At 41.1% G+C, this 15,777-nt stretch overlaps 1 long non-coding RNA gene across 1 annotated transcript in view; it reads left to right on the top strand.

Moving 5' to 3' along the window:
- The window catches only part of LOC103879786, a 67,963-nt gene extending 52,400 nt beyond the window's left edge, over positions 1–15,563 (top strand). The window contains exons 6-8 of the long non-coding RNA XR_001897556.3: positions 10,046–10,111; positions 10,976–11,109; positions 15,287–15,563. This is a non-coding gene — a long non-coding RNA (uncharacterized LOC103879786). The remainder of the gene's footprint in view (positions 1–10,045; positions 10,112–10,975; positions 11,110–15,286) is intronic.
- Positions 15,564–15,777: the final 214 nt, after the last annotated feature.

Genomic DNA, 15,777 nt, shown 5'->3' on the forward strand with positions numbered 1-15,777 from the left:
CCCTCTGGGTACTTATAGAGCTTTGTTCAGACCTTAAAGAAGTTACTGCTTTGTATGAGAACACATTTGCACATCCAACCTCCCTGGAGGCTTTGTGCATCTTGAGGGACTGGACCACTGGTGTATTCTTCTTGGAATTCATTGTGTCTGGCACAGGTCTGTTGAATGATGGAATAACAGCAGCAACAAACCCACAACCACGACAACAACAGTTAACCTTGACTGTGAGCATTTACACTGTGCTGAATGCTTTGTTAAATGCTTTACAAGCCTCAGCTCAGTCCTTTAAGGAAAGTGACACTGCTACCCCCATTTTATGATGAATGTAAGTGCTAATTTGGTCAGGAACTGGAATTCATCTTTGTTCTGCCTAGGGAACAAAAGCTTATGAGGTTTACACATATCACCAATAGAGTGTTTTAAAAAAACTTTAAAATACTTGAGTATAACCTTTCTTAATCCATTCTAACATGTTAGAGACTCTTGCTCTCATACACAAAGAGCCAATGTGCCAATCATAAATTCAATCTAACTGCTAAAGCAATCTCCAAAAAAAGAAAACCTGTTTAAGATGTTTCCTTAACCCAATGTCACTTTTAGCTTGTATCTGAAACTTATAAAAGTGTTTCCTTGGAAAATATCCTTAGTGAAGGTGTTTAATGGAGCCACCTTGGCCTTGCCCTGGTTAATATGAATCAGGCTGAAGAGCCATTGACAGCTATGCCTCCTACTCATTTCCCAAGCAATATCCATGCTAGCCTTTGCCAATGCCAGTGCTTTGTACCACATGCCCTGCTCTGGTGTACAATTAAAAGTGTCAAAAGCACTCACTGAAAACTTAAGCCAATCCACAAAATATGGCTCTGAGAATCCTTACCATAATGGATTCAGTTATAGTTTCATCATTCTAGGTAATTATAAAGGATAGTCAAGATAACTATAATTTCTTGAGACCCTCTTGTTTTTCAGCTGTGCATTGCCTCAATCCCCATATTCCATTTTCAGAGGAAGAAACTGAGGCCCAAGAATTTGTGTAACTTGTCTAAGATCTCCCTGCGAGTGAATGTAGAACTTGGGAATGGAACCAAGATTAGTCTTATAAGTCCTGTGTTCTTCACCAGTGAGCTATACAGCCTTATGGTGCAGATAGCTCAGTGTCTGTGGGCATCCAACACTCGAATAGTTTGGAAAATCATCAGCCTGTGTTCCTCAAATGAGATCTGGTGCCTATTTTTGGCCTTAGTATTTCTAGGGGAATTCCACATTCTGTGTTATCAGAGTAGGTTAATCCCAAAGGTAACTGGGTACTCGTTCACTATTCTGTAGGGTTGGAGATTTCCTTTGGACATTTTCCTTGGACATGGTGATGAGTGGGACCAGGGTAAGGATGTGGTGGGCGACAGCTGGCATAGTAGCCTAAGAGCAGGTTAACTCAACAGGCTGACCTGTTGAGTGGACCATGTTTAAATCTGTCCTGACCTTTTCCTAAGCACTCGGTTTCTATCTTGTTTCTACTTCTGGCATGAAGGATCTAGACGAATTTAATGATGAATAATGACAAAACTCAAGAAACCTTCTTATTACTATGATTTTTAATCTTGAAAATGAGGATTATGTGGGTAAGCAGAAACTCCAGGCCAACTCCATATAAAGACCTGGGTGGCCCTGCTAACTCTTTCCTACACTGAGAAAATCTTGGGTTTACAAAGATTGCACCAATTTGAAAATAGTTTTCTCTAGGCTATTAAATTTACCTGACTAAAACCAATCTAATCCCTTGATCCAAAGATCAAACTTTTTGCCAGATATAGTTTTACATTGTCATTTTAACCTTCAGGTGGGAAGGCAATTGTTTCTAAGTTTTAATATAGAGAAACTGTCTCCATAGCCAAAAGGAAGTGCAGGTGGAAGCAATTAACTGGACTGTTCAGTCAATCAGCTCAGAAACTTACTGACCAGAGTGTTTAGAGCTACCTACCTTTATTCTGGTTTTAATTTTGTAATTTATCAGAGTCCAGAATTTCACTCCGGATCATAACTTTTATTTAAACACTTGATTTCTGAAACTGGCCTTGAACTAGTGCTTCTTTGGACTTTTTTTTTTTTTTTTCCTCCCTTTGGTTTGCTCTCGACAGCTGGAATGAGAGACTGGATGGCTTTGAAATGAAATGCCGGAGCCATCCATCCATGTGCTTCCAGGATGGCTTCCTGGCTGTGAGAACACAGTGACCCTGTGAGGCCAACATGGAATCGGTTCTCCTGACATAACATGGCTGGAGGAGCTCCAGCTCTGGGATACTATCTTGCTGTTTTACACTGATGGTTCAGCCAACCCATGGGAAACTGAACTTGGGCTGGGAGACCTGGCAGCAAATCCAAACTGAAATAGGAATCAGCACTTCGAGTCCAACTGTGAAACAAATGCAGCCCCAAGGCCTAAATGCCTGAAAGACATTGGGAAGGGTTGAAGTGGAATCAAGAAAGCTTTTGGTGACACTATGGGAAGGGCTATTGAATATCTCCTCAGGACAGTACAAAACGTCAGAGGCACAGCATATTTAGAAACCTATTTTTAAAGCGGCTTTAGATTTTTTAGCTTGATTGATATGTATAGTCATTTTTAAAAAACAAAAATGGTGACTCTCTTAAGAGGCAAAGTACTAGCCTTGAGTGTTGTGGGATGTACCCATCATTGGTTACTAGGTCTTCTAATGGCTAAGACACTCCCAAAAGCCAAGACTCCTAAGCCCAAAGGAAGATGAGAGCTGAAAGGAGCATCGAGCTCATCCAGTGCAGTGCTTCTCAGCTTGTGTCCACATTGGATTCACTTGGAAATATTTTAGAAATACTGATGCCTGGGCCCCATTCCAGACCAATTAAATCATACTATCTGGGAGAGATACCCAGAAAGTGGTATGTTTTAATACCTCCTTAGGGATTCTGCTGATCAGCCAAGGTTGAGAAGAATCAAACTAGACTCATTTTACATATGAAGAAATAGAAACTCAGATATTGAGATAAAATATGTTGCCCGTCACGTAGCTAGTGTCAAAACCTGACTCTTAATTAGTGCTCTTATGTCACACTAAGTTGCTTCTTTTTATTGTGGTTTTGCCATAAATTAAAAGTATACTTGAAAATGTTAGTTTACAAAGTAATTTTAAGAAATGGAATTCATTTTAAGGAAAACAGTGATTCAATGGCCAATACACTGATGCTTTCTGCATGATCTTCAGACCAGTCTACATGTTTATTATGCTTGGGCCTCTGAGTCAAACACTGGCTCCTTTGCTGCTTCTCCATTGTTGGCCTAGCATGCTTGAATTCTGTTTTTCCTCTGGAAACCTTGCACACCACTTTGATTCACTTTGTTAATGGGAAAGTGGGAAATACTCTCTACTTTTTTTTTTTTTTTTTGAGATGGAGTCTCACTCTGTCACCCAGGCTGGAGTGCAGTGGTGTGATCTCAGCTCACTGCAACCTCCAACTCCTGAGATCAAGTGATTCTCTTGCCTCAGCCTCCCGAGCCGCCAGGATTGCAGACATGCACCACCATGCCCAGCTAATTTTTGTATTTTTAGTAGAGACAGGATTTCACCATGTTGGCCAGGTTGGTCTTGAACTCCTGACCTCAAGCGATCCACCTGCCTCAGCCTCCCAAAGTGCTGGGATTACAGGCATGAGCCACTATGCCCGACCCTCTCTACGAATCTTTAGCTGGTGATATGTTTCTACCAGAGAAACATTTTTTTTTTTTTTTTTTTAACAGAACTCACTTCATGTGGGAGCCATGCGTCCAAGAGAGCCATCATTTTGGGTGAAGAGCACATCCAGGCATGTGCCAGCATTACCCTACAAGATATTTGGTTATCAACTAAATGTCTACATTGCATGTCCGCAACCATCCATGGAAACTTACTATTTTTTGTCCAACTGACTCTGTTTGCCACATTCCAACTAAAATTCATAGCCAGGCTTACCAAAAATACCGTTTAATCACATTTTATAGACAAAACTTCATGGTGTTCGGGTCCACATATAAAAATTAAAATGTCTTCTTGTGTTAAAAAATGGAACAATCTATGATCCAAATTTTGAAGATATTTAGAAAAATTGCCTTATCCAGACTAATGGTCCTCAACCTTGACCACATTAGACTCACCTGGGGATTTAAAAAAAATACATTGATGCCTGGGCTCCACCCCAGAGATTCTGATAGAATTGGTCTGGAGTGGGCCCAGAGCCCTAATATTTTCAAATGTTCCTCAGCTGAGTCTCACAGGCAGCTTGGTTGAGAACCATTGCACCTGACTATAAAACAGGGCTCTCAGCTGGGAACTTTTTGCTGTGACCTTATTGCTCTAGCATTTTTATTTCATTTTACATATTCAACAAATTTATGTTTAAGAGGGAAATATTTTTAAAATACTTTTTTGGGTATTTTTCCTCCCAATAATCCATACACTCTTCTCTTCACCTTGCAACCTCATTATGGCTAAGGCAGAGATTTATCACCCCTGGGAAGGAGAAGCTGGGTTCTGCCAAGAACGGTGATTTGCAACCCTAGATGCCCTTTAGAATCACCTGGGGAGCTATAAAAAAATTGCCAGTGCCTGGAATCCACTTCAGACTAATTAAATCAGAATTTGGGGGGATGGGCTGAGAGATTACTACTATAAAAGTACCTCAGGCATAATACTTTTTTATTATGCAGCTAATGTTGAGAACCATGGATCTAATAAGAAATGACTTGTCAACTTAAAATAAGATTCTTATTTCTTAAAATCTCTCATGTTCTAACCCAAACTTTTAAAATTCAGAAAAAATAATTTACTTACCTATAGTTGGAGGTGATAGAGGTTATTGACAATATAATTTTATGATTTAATCTAATATTTATTGAACAGTTACTATATGCAAGGCAGATGTAATTGAAAACATCTCCTGGAAACTTTTTTGTTTGTTTATTTTGGGTCAGCTAGAAGGAGCCCCGGGTAAATTATGAGTCTAGGTCCCTGCAGGAAAGAGATGGCACACTCAAACTGGAGATATGGATATATGCTAGATAAGAATTTGGCTTTGATACTAACTAGCCACACAACATCCTAATGTTAGAAATTTCTGTTTTCATTTTCCTAGATATAGAGGTGTGACTTGGGCACCATGGAGGTAAAGATGCTCCTGAAGATATTTAGGAAAGTAGCTAGGGATGGTCTCCAGAATAAAGAAAAGATTTCCATTCATTCAAAAAACAATTTATTGGGTGACTATCATTGTATAGACACAGGGCCAGCTGTTAGGAATCTCAAAATAAAGACAGAATCCCTGCCCTCAAGGAGACTGGTTTCATGGAGATTCAGGAAAACATGTAGAGGTAAATAGTAACATGGTTTACCTGGTGGTTGTGGAGTCAGCTTTCTGGAGCCTCTTGAAGGTGGCTCAATTGCTTTCAAAGAGAAGGATTTGAGTATCTGCCAAGTGTTTGTGAGTTGTGCGTGTGTGTGTGTGTGTGTGTAAACATACATGTGCATGCTTGTACACACATTCTTCATATAGAAAGAATTTTTGCTGGGGTATAGTGGGGGAGGAATGAGGGAAAATCTAGTAGCTTTTTTCTTAACATTTTTTCTGGTGTGAACATAAGCAGAAACTCAGCACAGCACAGGCTGCGAGGGAAGGAAAATTCATCAAGTCTAAACTATCTTCTCTCTTCTGGCACAAAAGTAAGTGACATCAACAGGATGTGGGGTTTCAGGATAAGCCTCGAGTCCGATGAAATGAATTAAACCTCACAACTCCTTGGAACAGGAACCTGTTTTCATGTGAGTTCCCCAACAGCTTTTGGGGGAGCCTTGAAACAAATGGATTTAGCATCTGGGGATTTTTGGTAGGTTTGATTTGCTTTTCTAACATCCGGTACTGTTGCAAAAATCTTTGAACACAGAAAGTTAAACCAAAGCCCAGGAGGAGGCAAGTGTCCAAGAACATATGGAAGCCTAAGAGGTTAATACGCTCCTCTTTGTCTCTGTCATGATGTACATCCTTTCAGCCTTGACTTTTAGCAAGTGACCTTTAGCAGAGATGTGAGGGTCTGTCACTCTGACATTTGACAGCTATGAAGATTCATTCTCAACAGAGCAATAGTTACGGGTTCAAGGGGCAGGCTAGTTGGCCTATTCTAGTTTTTGTGAGGGAGAAACAATACCTTGGGAGACCGATTCTCTAGTAATATGTATTTGGTTGTTGTTCAACCTCAGTGAGACACAGAGACTGAGATGGGTCCCAGAAGGAGTAGGGAAGAGGGACTGAAGAGGGTCTGAGTGAGGGACGGAAGTGTTGCTGGCATTTATTTAGGGGCATTGCAGAGTTGCCTTTTAAAGAGATATCTTCAAAGACATTACAAAGGAGTAGAGACCGATCCCTTTATAACGTGGGGGTTTAGCATTATCTCGTTTCCGATATGTAGAAGGATATCTCATTATTGTGTTGGATGCTCCTTAAATGCTTCAAACTTTCTTTCTGGATGTACTCAGGACAACTATGGGGGTGTTAATGTGGCCTCGCAGGCAAGGGGAGATGAACAGCGATGACCTATTATGAGGTAGTCCTAGCATCTCTAACCCTACGGTTGTCAAGCCTCTGACACCATTCTGCTTCTGACGTGTCTCTTAAACTTCAAGTGACCTATATTTAGGAGATTACGTAAAAAGTATTGAAAGCAAATGGCCATTCTGCTCTAAGGTCAGAGTTCTGCTGTGGCTGATAATGCTGCTTTGATCTCCAGGCCCCTGCCTGTCTAGATCTATGGTATCTGTCAGCCAGCTTCACTCTGGACTTGACCTTTTGCTGGCCTAGACTTGTGGTTACTGTCAGGGGTCTAATCTCTTAGCAAGTCACTTCTGGAAATTTTTTTTAAAAATCCCCAAATCTTACAATTCAGACATCCCAGATTCTGCTTCAGGCAATTGCAAAGGCGTTTTGAAATAAGCAAAAAAATAAAAAGAAACAAACAAACAAAAAAAAAAAACCAAAAGGGCAAAGAAATGGTTTTAAGAGGAAATTTCAACAAATGATAAGATCGATGATGCAGTAACAGCAGTTTGGCAAAAACCTTATAGAAGGCACATAGAATCATAAATGAATTCTAATAGAGCTGGGTAAAATTGAGAGATTATTTGTTCCAGTGCCCTGTCTGGGGGCAGGTGACCCTCCAGCAATCAAAAACAGATGCTTATCTTTTGTCCTTTGAAAATTTCTGGATGTGCTTTGATTTGCTCATTTTGATATTTCATAACCCTGGTAGCCAAAAAGTGCTTCCTCATATCCAGCTGGAATCTTTGCTACTTAATTAAAAAATCTATTTTCCATCCTGTGGCAATTTTGGTTATTTTTTTATGGATCTCTTCCAGATGTGTGCATGGTTTTCACAATGTGGTGAACTAAGTTGGACATGATACTCTGGTAAGGGTCTGACTGCTGCAGAGTATATTGGAACTGCTGGGCTAGGATTCAGAAAGATTCTTGCTCCTTGCCTGCCAGGAACCAGTGGTTTGACCTTGGACAAGCCACTTCCCCTGTCTGGACTTCATGCTCTTCATTTCTAAAGTGACAGTATCAGACTACATGATCTCTGAAGATTTCTTCCAGCTCTGATGCTTATATTCAATAATTTTGCTAAAATTAACATACCTCAGTCAATGAATCTCTGCTTAGCATGCAATAGATGGACAATAAATGTTTGCCAAACTGAATTAAATCATAGGAATTTCCATTGAAGTTTCCTCTCAGTATGTACTAAAACTTTTAATCACCCTGATGTCCTCTGTCCCTTCCAGGAAAGATGTATGTCTTTTATAGAAATCAGAACCAGCGCGCAGTGGTGAAGTTGCCGTCTTCCCAAAGTGTCGCAGGCACCAGCATTGGAGGAGTGAGGATTCTCAGGTTTCACAGACAATCAGGCCCAAACTGTTTCTAGTCACTTCTCTACTGCCATAGCCAATCTATTAAAATGCCTGTGTGATTCTGGAAAGAAAACAAGTGCCCATGAAAAGGAGGTTATAAATACATCCAATTATAAATATATCCCATTAAAAATAGATATTGACAAGGAGCTCCAGATAGAGTTGTCCTCAGCAAACTGAGCTGAATAGAACAAAGTGGCCTATTATCCAGAAAGCAATAATACTTTCTTAAGTGATTCCTTAATAATATCTTTGGAGTTATATATGCCTCATAACTAGCTACTAAGTAGTGTTGGTGGTCAGTTAAGAATTGGACTTGAAAGGTCCAGTAAAGATAGAATCAGGACTGAATACATATTTTTCCTCTCTATGTCACAGGACTTACAAACCCCAGTGACTATGTTGCTGGGAGGACTGAGCTGAGTTTCAAAAGTGAGATTGGCATGCGGTCCTTAACATCTCTGGTCTTTAACAACTCCCATGGAGACCCCTGGCCTGGTGTGGTGGAGGAACCACAGATCTGGAACCAGAAGGCCTGGGCTTCTACCCCTGGTCCTGCATGCTCTACCTTGGTGATCTTGGTGACATGGTTTGGCTGTTTGTCCCCACACAAATCTCATGTTGAATTGGCCTGGTGGGAGGTGATTGGATCATGGGGGTGGTTTCTAATGGTTTAGTACCATCCCCCTAGTGCTGTCTTGTGATATAGTTCTTTTTTCTTTCTTTCTTTCTTTTTTTTTTTTGAGATAGAATCTCGCTCTGTCACCAGGCTGGGGTGCAGTGGCTTGATCTCAGCTCACTGCAACCTCTGCCTCCCGGGTTCAAGCAATTCTCCTCCCTCAGCCTCCCGAGTAGCTGAGACTACATGAGCATGCCACCACGCCCAGCTAATTTTTTTGTATTTTTAGTAGAAATGGGGTTTCACCATCTTGCCCAGGATAGTCTTGATCTCTTGAGTTTGTGATCCGCCAACCTCAGACTCCCAAAGTGCTGGGATTGAGTTCTTACAAGATCTTGTTGTTTGAAAGTGTGTAGCACCTCCCCTTTTTCTCTCTTTCCTGCTCTGCCACGGTAAGACATGCTTGCTTCTTGTTCGCTTACCACCATGATTAAGTTTCCTGAGGCCTCCCAGCCACATTTCCTGTACAGCCTACAGAACTGTGAATCAATTAAACCTCTTTTCTTTATACCCAATCTCAAATCGTTCTTTATAGCACTGTGAGAATGGATTAATACACTTGGGGAAACTACTTAACCTCTTTTGAGCCTCAGGTTTGCATTAACAATTAAATGAGCTAATATGTGAGAAAGCAGCCTAATATAGTGTCTGGCAGGTGGGAAAACTCAAATGTTAATGTCTTGTAGTAATGGTCTGAGGTCAGGTTGTGATGTAGGAACGAAACAGCAGTGATTTAGCGGGCATATGCTGAGGCCCTCTTGGGACACCACATTTAAATTGTATGGGGCTCTTTCCCCAGTGTTTTGTCTGCTAGGGTTGCCATAATAAAGTATCACAATGGGCAGCTTAAACAAGAGAAATCAATTTCCTCACAGTTCTGGAGGCTGGGAGTCCAAGCTCGAGGTGCCAGCAGAGTTGGTTTCCTCTGTGGCCTCTCTGCTTGGCTTATAGATGGCAGCCCTCTTGTTGCCTCTGCATGGGGTCCTCTCTCTGTGCACTCTTGTTTCTGGTGCCTCTTTGTGTGTTCTCATCTCTTCTTTTTATAAGGACACCAGTCACATTGGATTAGGGCCCACCCCAACAGCCTCATTTGAGCTTCATCACCTCTTTAAAGGCCCTATCTCTATAGTCACATTCCAAGGTACTGGGGGTTAAGATTCAATATAGGAATTTAGGCAGGGGGATCCAGTTCAGGCCATAAAACCCAGAAACTCACTGAGACTACAGGAGGAGCTTAAATCACAGGGCTGTGTGGGTTTTACAGTGCGGCCCCATTTGTAATGTATGAAATTCTATGCTCAAGGCTAGTCTTCTTCCTTCCTCCCACTTCCTCTTCTTTTCCTGGTAGGAAGACTCAAGTGAACATCTCCCTTTTGACAAGTATATATTTCTTCTTTCTTTGCAGGATTCTTCACCCATGGTTGCTTAGGTTTATAAGCAAGGAAGCTGAATAAAGTCCCTTTCCTTGTGGGTAAGCCCCTGGGTTTCTGGAAGATTCTTAAAATCACCCCTAAATGGCTTCCAAGCACTGAAGCCCAAGCTGTTAGCTGGCCTGTGTGGGGCCTTGAGACAGAGTGCCACAGCCACACCCCAAGGATGCTGAATGGGGTTTCCCTCCTCTGCGGTTTTCTCCTTTCTTCCACCAGCACTCCTCCTACATGGTGACTCATCCAGAACTCCAAACACACAGCCAGCTGTTTGGAACACAAGAAATAACCATAGCCAGAGGCATCTTGGGTCCAAACTCTCTTCTCTCTTTTATCACTCATTCCCCAAGTCACTTCCTTTCTCCTCCCTTACTTCCCCTCCCCATTCTTCTTAGGACTTAACACAGGTATCTGGAGACATTAGGTCTTTGTCAGTCAATGTCGGACCTCTCCTAACATTGATATTTATCAAAGTAACGGTTACATCATAGTCCTCTTTCATATACTCAGAGTATTGTCCCTTCCTTCTTTCTTTCCTTCCTTCCTTCCTTCCTTCCTTCCTCCCTCCCTCCCTCCCTCCCTCCTCTCTCTATTCCTTCCTTCCTTCCTTCCTTCTTTCCTTCCTTCCTCCCCCCTCTCTCTCTTTCTCTCCTTCTCTCCTTCCTCCCTCCCTTCTTCCTTCCTTCCTTCCTTCCTTCCTTCCTTCCTTCCTTCCTTCCTTCCTTCCTTCTTCCTTCCTTTCCTTTCTTTCTTCTTACTCTGTCGCCCAGGCTGGAATGCAGTTGGAGGGATCCCAGCTCACTGCAACCTCTGCCTTCCCAGTTCAAGTGATTCTCCTGCCTCAGGCTCCTGAGTAGCTAGGATTACAGGATTGTGCCACCACACCTGGCTAACTTTTGTATTTTTAGTAGGAACAACTTTTCATCATGTTGCCCAGGCTGGTCTCAAACTCCAGGGCTCAAGCAATCCACCCTCCATGGCCTCCCAAAGTGCTGGAATTACAGGTGTGCACCATTGCGCTGGCCTGCATTTCTTTCTTAAGGTGTGATTACTTTCCTTGTTGAATCTAGAGTATTATCTAATATCTAGAATGTTAGCTTCTCATGAACAGGGATCATATTGTATCCTCCATGGCCAATGCTTTACACATAGACATGCTCAAACACTTTTTGAAGAAAGCAATGAAACTTTTAAGGAAAATATTATTCTCCGAGAGGTACAGGCTTGTAGTTAGCTTTAAAGAAACTTGAGGAGTCCCCTGAGGTATTTAAACCTGGAGTGTCCCCTGAGGTATGTAAACCTGGAGTGTTACCAGTTACTCTGGTGATACCATTTCAGACACTAGGCTTAGTCATAGGTATAGCTTATTTTAAAATATATATATAACTTCTTTTGATACTAAAATGTAAAGCAGATAATCACATAAATTCATTTTATAGACATAAATGCTTAGGTAAAATGTACCACCATATTAACTAGATATGATTTTATCATGTTTATTTGTTGTGGCACATGTACACCATTTAATACTATGCAGTCATAAAAAGGATGAGTGCACGTCCTTTGCAGGGACATGGATGAAGCTGGAAACCATCACTCTCAGCAAACTAACACAGGAACAGAAAACCAAACATCACATGTTCTCACTCCTAAGTGGGAGTTGAACAATGAGGACACATGGACACAGGGAGGGGAACAAAACACACTGGGGCCTGTTGGGGGGTGGGGGGCTAGGGGAGGGATAGTATTAGGAGAAATACCTAATGTAGATGATGAGTTGATGGGTGCAGCAAACCACCGTGGCACGTGTATACCTATATAACAAACCTGCACGTTCTGCACGTGTATTCCAGGACTTACTATAATTAAAAAAATTGTGACAAAAACAAACTGGTATATAATATAGTTACCCATTGACTCTCACTTTCATTTCTACGGAAAGAATAGGTTAATTCTGATATGTAATAAAAATCATCCATATGAACCTTAAAAATATATATATAAATATATAAATAAATATATATATAAATATATATGTATATATATTTATTTCCTTCTTGTGGCTTCAAAGTTAGAAATATGCTCTTAGATACCTTCTCTGGTATTAAAGTCCCTGAAGTTTCATTGAAGTTAATGCCTGCAAGCTTCCTTAAACAGGTAGGGGCAGTGGGCTCTGACCCCATCCTAATTTTGTTTGCTCTCTTTCTCTCCTTTCCCTACCATGAGAGGAAGAGGAGGGCAATAAGGAGATCTAATGGATCTCAGTTTTTCATCTCTGACCTTTCCTGCACTCCTTCCCACTTAGCAGAAATAAGAAATAAAGATGGGGCACACGTGTGAAACTTGTACTTATTCATTCAACAAATATTTAATATGAACCTACTGTGTGCCATACATTTTGCCAGGTTCAGGCACTAGAAATGAGAAAGTCACAATCCTGGCCTGCAAGGAGCTCATAGTCTACTGGGGAGTAGAAATGCAACCGAATCATTCTTATAGACTGAGATATTGGAAATATGTACAAAGGACTATGAGAGTACTGAGGAGGGGTTTGCCTCTTAGTCCAGAGTTTCTGTAGATCAGAGGTTCTCCAAGTGAGATCTCCAGACCAGCAGCATCACCTGGAAACATGTTAGAAATGCAAATTACTTGGCTCCAGCCTAGACCTATTGAATCCGAAGTTCTGAGGTTGGGCCCAGCAATCCTCATTTTAACCAGCCCTCTGGGGATTCTGATGTTCACTCAAGTTTAAGAAACTCTGCCCAACCCTAAAGGATTTTTACAGCTGAAATCAAGTTAAAATGAACACTAGTAGAAGATTAAGGAGAATAAAGGCAAACAGAAATGGTAGACTGGTAACAAGTTACAAATAAACAAGATGGGAAAGCTAGACTCAATCCTGTGCTGCTGAATCAGAGTCAGAGGTATCAGGATAAACTCATACTGATTTTAGTGTATGTAGGCAGATAGAAATAGGACATATAGATATGTGTATATGGGCTGGGCATGGTGGCTTATGCGTGTAATCCCAGCACTTTGGGATGGCTGAGGCGGGCGGATCATGGGGTCAGGAGATTGAGACCATCCTGGCCAACATGGAAAAACCTTGTCTCTACTAAAAATACAAAAAATAGCCAGGCATGGTGGCAGACGCCTGTAGTCCCAGCTACTTGGGAGGCTGAGGCAGGAGAATCGCTTGAACCCAGGAGGTGGAGGTTGCAGTGAGCCGAGATTGCACCACTGTACTCCAGCCTGGCGACAGAGCAAGACACTGTCTCAAACAAACAAACAAACAAACAAAAGGATATGTGTATATGTAGGTTAGTACACATGAATGTATTTCCTACCTCTGTCTGCTGAGAGGTCCTAAATGCAGGATACCCCAGTAGCAATGAGCATGCCCAGAAGCCAGATTTTGGTTTCTAATTATTGTTCTCTGATAAAAGAAACTTAGGGTCCTTTGGAGAAATGGCAGATTTTAGGGGGAGCAGGAAAAAATACAAGATAAACCTGGAGGATCTTATAGTTTTAGAACCCCTAAGGAAAGCAAAGAAGTTCTAAGGAAACAAAAAATTAAGGTATATCAAAAGGACACAGAAGCCAATCTGGAGGAATTACCAATGGCCAGAGCTGGAAGAATTAAAAAAAAATTAATGTTATTTCAGTAGTTTTAGAGGTACAGGTGGTTTTTAGTTACATGGATAAGTTCTTTAGTGGTGATTTCTTAGATGTTAGTGCACTTGTCACCCAAGCAGTGTGTACACTGTTCCTCACCCCCTCTCAACCTTCCCCCACAAGTCCCCAAAATCCGTTATATAATTCTTAGGCCTTTGCATCCTCATAGCTTAGCTCCCACTTGTAAGTGAGGACATACGAAATTTGGTTTCTCATTCTTGAGTTACTTCACTTAGAGCAGTTGCTGCAAAAGACACTACTTCATTCCTTTTTATGGCTGAGTAGTATTCCTTGGTGTATACATACCACATATTCTTTATTCATTCATTGGTTGATGGGTACTTACGTTGGTTCCATATCTTTGCAATCGTGAATTGTGCTGCTTTAAACATGCATGTGTATGTGTCTTTTTCACATAATGACTTATTTTCCTTTGGGTTGATACCCAAAGCAGGATTGCTTAATTGAATGGTAGTTCTACTTTTAGTTCTTCAAGGCATCTCCATACTGTATTCTATAGTAGTTGTACTAATTTACATTCCCACCCAGAGCTGGAAGAATTTAAGCAATAAAATAAATGATTGTATTATAAAGTATAAATAAAGGCTTATATTATAACAACAACAACTATATATATATGTTACACCTTCACTAGTCCATGCAGGCTTAAATAAGTGATTGAATAATAAATAAATGATAAATAAATAAACAAGGGAGGAAGGGACAACTATTTTTTATAGAAGAGTTTTCAATAATATATGTAGACCATTCCTCCTTCAGAAAGTGAAGCTTAAATCCTCTTCCCCAAGTGTAGGCTGGACTTAGTGATTCATTTTCAAAGAGTAAAATACCAAAAGGGACAAATAGTAGCTTTATGGAGTGCTCTGGGAGACATCATCTTAAACAAGCAATGGGATTAACATCACTAATGATGTCATACACCCCTGCTATGATGACGAGAAGCATCACACCTCTGTGGTATTATTTTTAAAAACCCATAACCTCAGTCTAAGTGTGCAGATCCATCCAACAGACTCACATTGGGAGATATTCTACAAAATATCTGACCAGTACTCCTCAAAAGTATCAAGGTCATAAAAAACAAAGACTTAAAGACTATCCCAGACCAGCAGAAACTAAGGAAACGAGATGACTAAATGCAATGTGGTACCCTAGGCAATTCCTGGAAAAGAGAAAGAACATCAGTGGGAAAACATGTAAAATCCAAATAATGTTGGTAATTTGATAGTAGTATTATATCAATGCTAATTTCCAGTTGTGATAAAGGTGCCATGGTTATATAAGATGTTAGCATTAGGGGAAATAGAGCAAAGTATATACAGGAACTTTCTGAACTATGTTTGTAATTTTTTGTAAGTTAAAAATAATTCCAAAATACAAATGTATTAAAAAATAAAGATAGCTTGGTGAAGGTAAGATAGCTTGGTAAGGCCTAATATTATGTGCTGCCTTGATATCTAGTGCAACTGGGAAGGCTTCAAATGACCTAACTGCAAGGTCTCCTCTCTACTCCACTCCTGTAGCTAACATCTTCTGGTTAAACAACTCTCCTTTTCAAAGGGACCAGGCACAGTTTCTGCTTACCCCTGAGTAGCCGTTTTCAGTTCCCTGGCAGTCTGTGGAGTTTTTCAAACAAGCCAATCACCTCCTCCTGTGGGAACTGAGAAGCACCCCACCCTCTCGATACTACAAAGCCCCTGCTTGTTCCCTAGTGCAACTCCTGGGTGGTCCTGCGGAGCATATGGTACTTTCCTCTCCTGGACAGTGAGCATATGTGACTAATAAACTGTCTATCTCATCTGTTCAGTGCCAGGTGTCATTTGTTCTGCCATCCCATGACCTAGGGTGGGGATTCCCTTCCCACCAACAAGGTGAATGCAAGGTGATTAAAACAAGAAGCCTCTTCAGGATCTCTATCCTAGGGAAAAAAATTCAACACCACCACCAACAAAACAAGAAGCCTCAACTCTGACCCTGTATTCCAGATGTGTTACAGGGGCCTGTCTCCCCGGAG

This window comes from Papio anubis, chromosome 1 (assembly GCF_008728515.1).
Source record: "Papio anubis isolate 15944 chromosome 1, Panubis1.0, whole genome shotgun sequence".
In the NCBI taxonomy this organism is placed as follows: domain Eukaryota; kingdom Metazoa; phylum Chordata; class Mammalia; order Primates; family Cercopithecidae; genus Papio; species Papio anubis.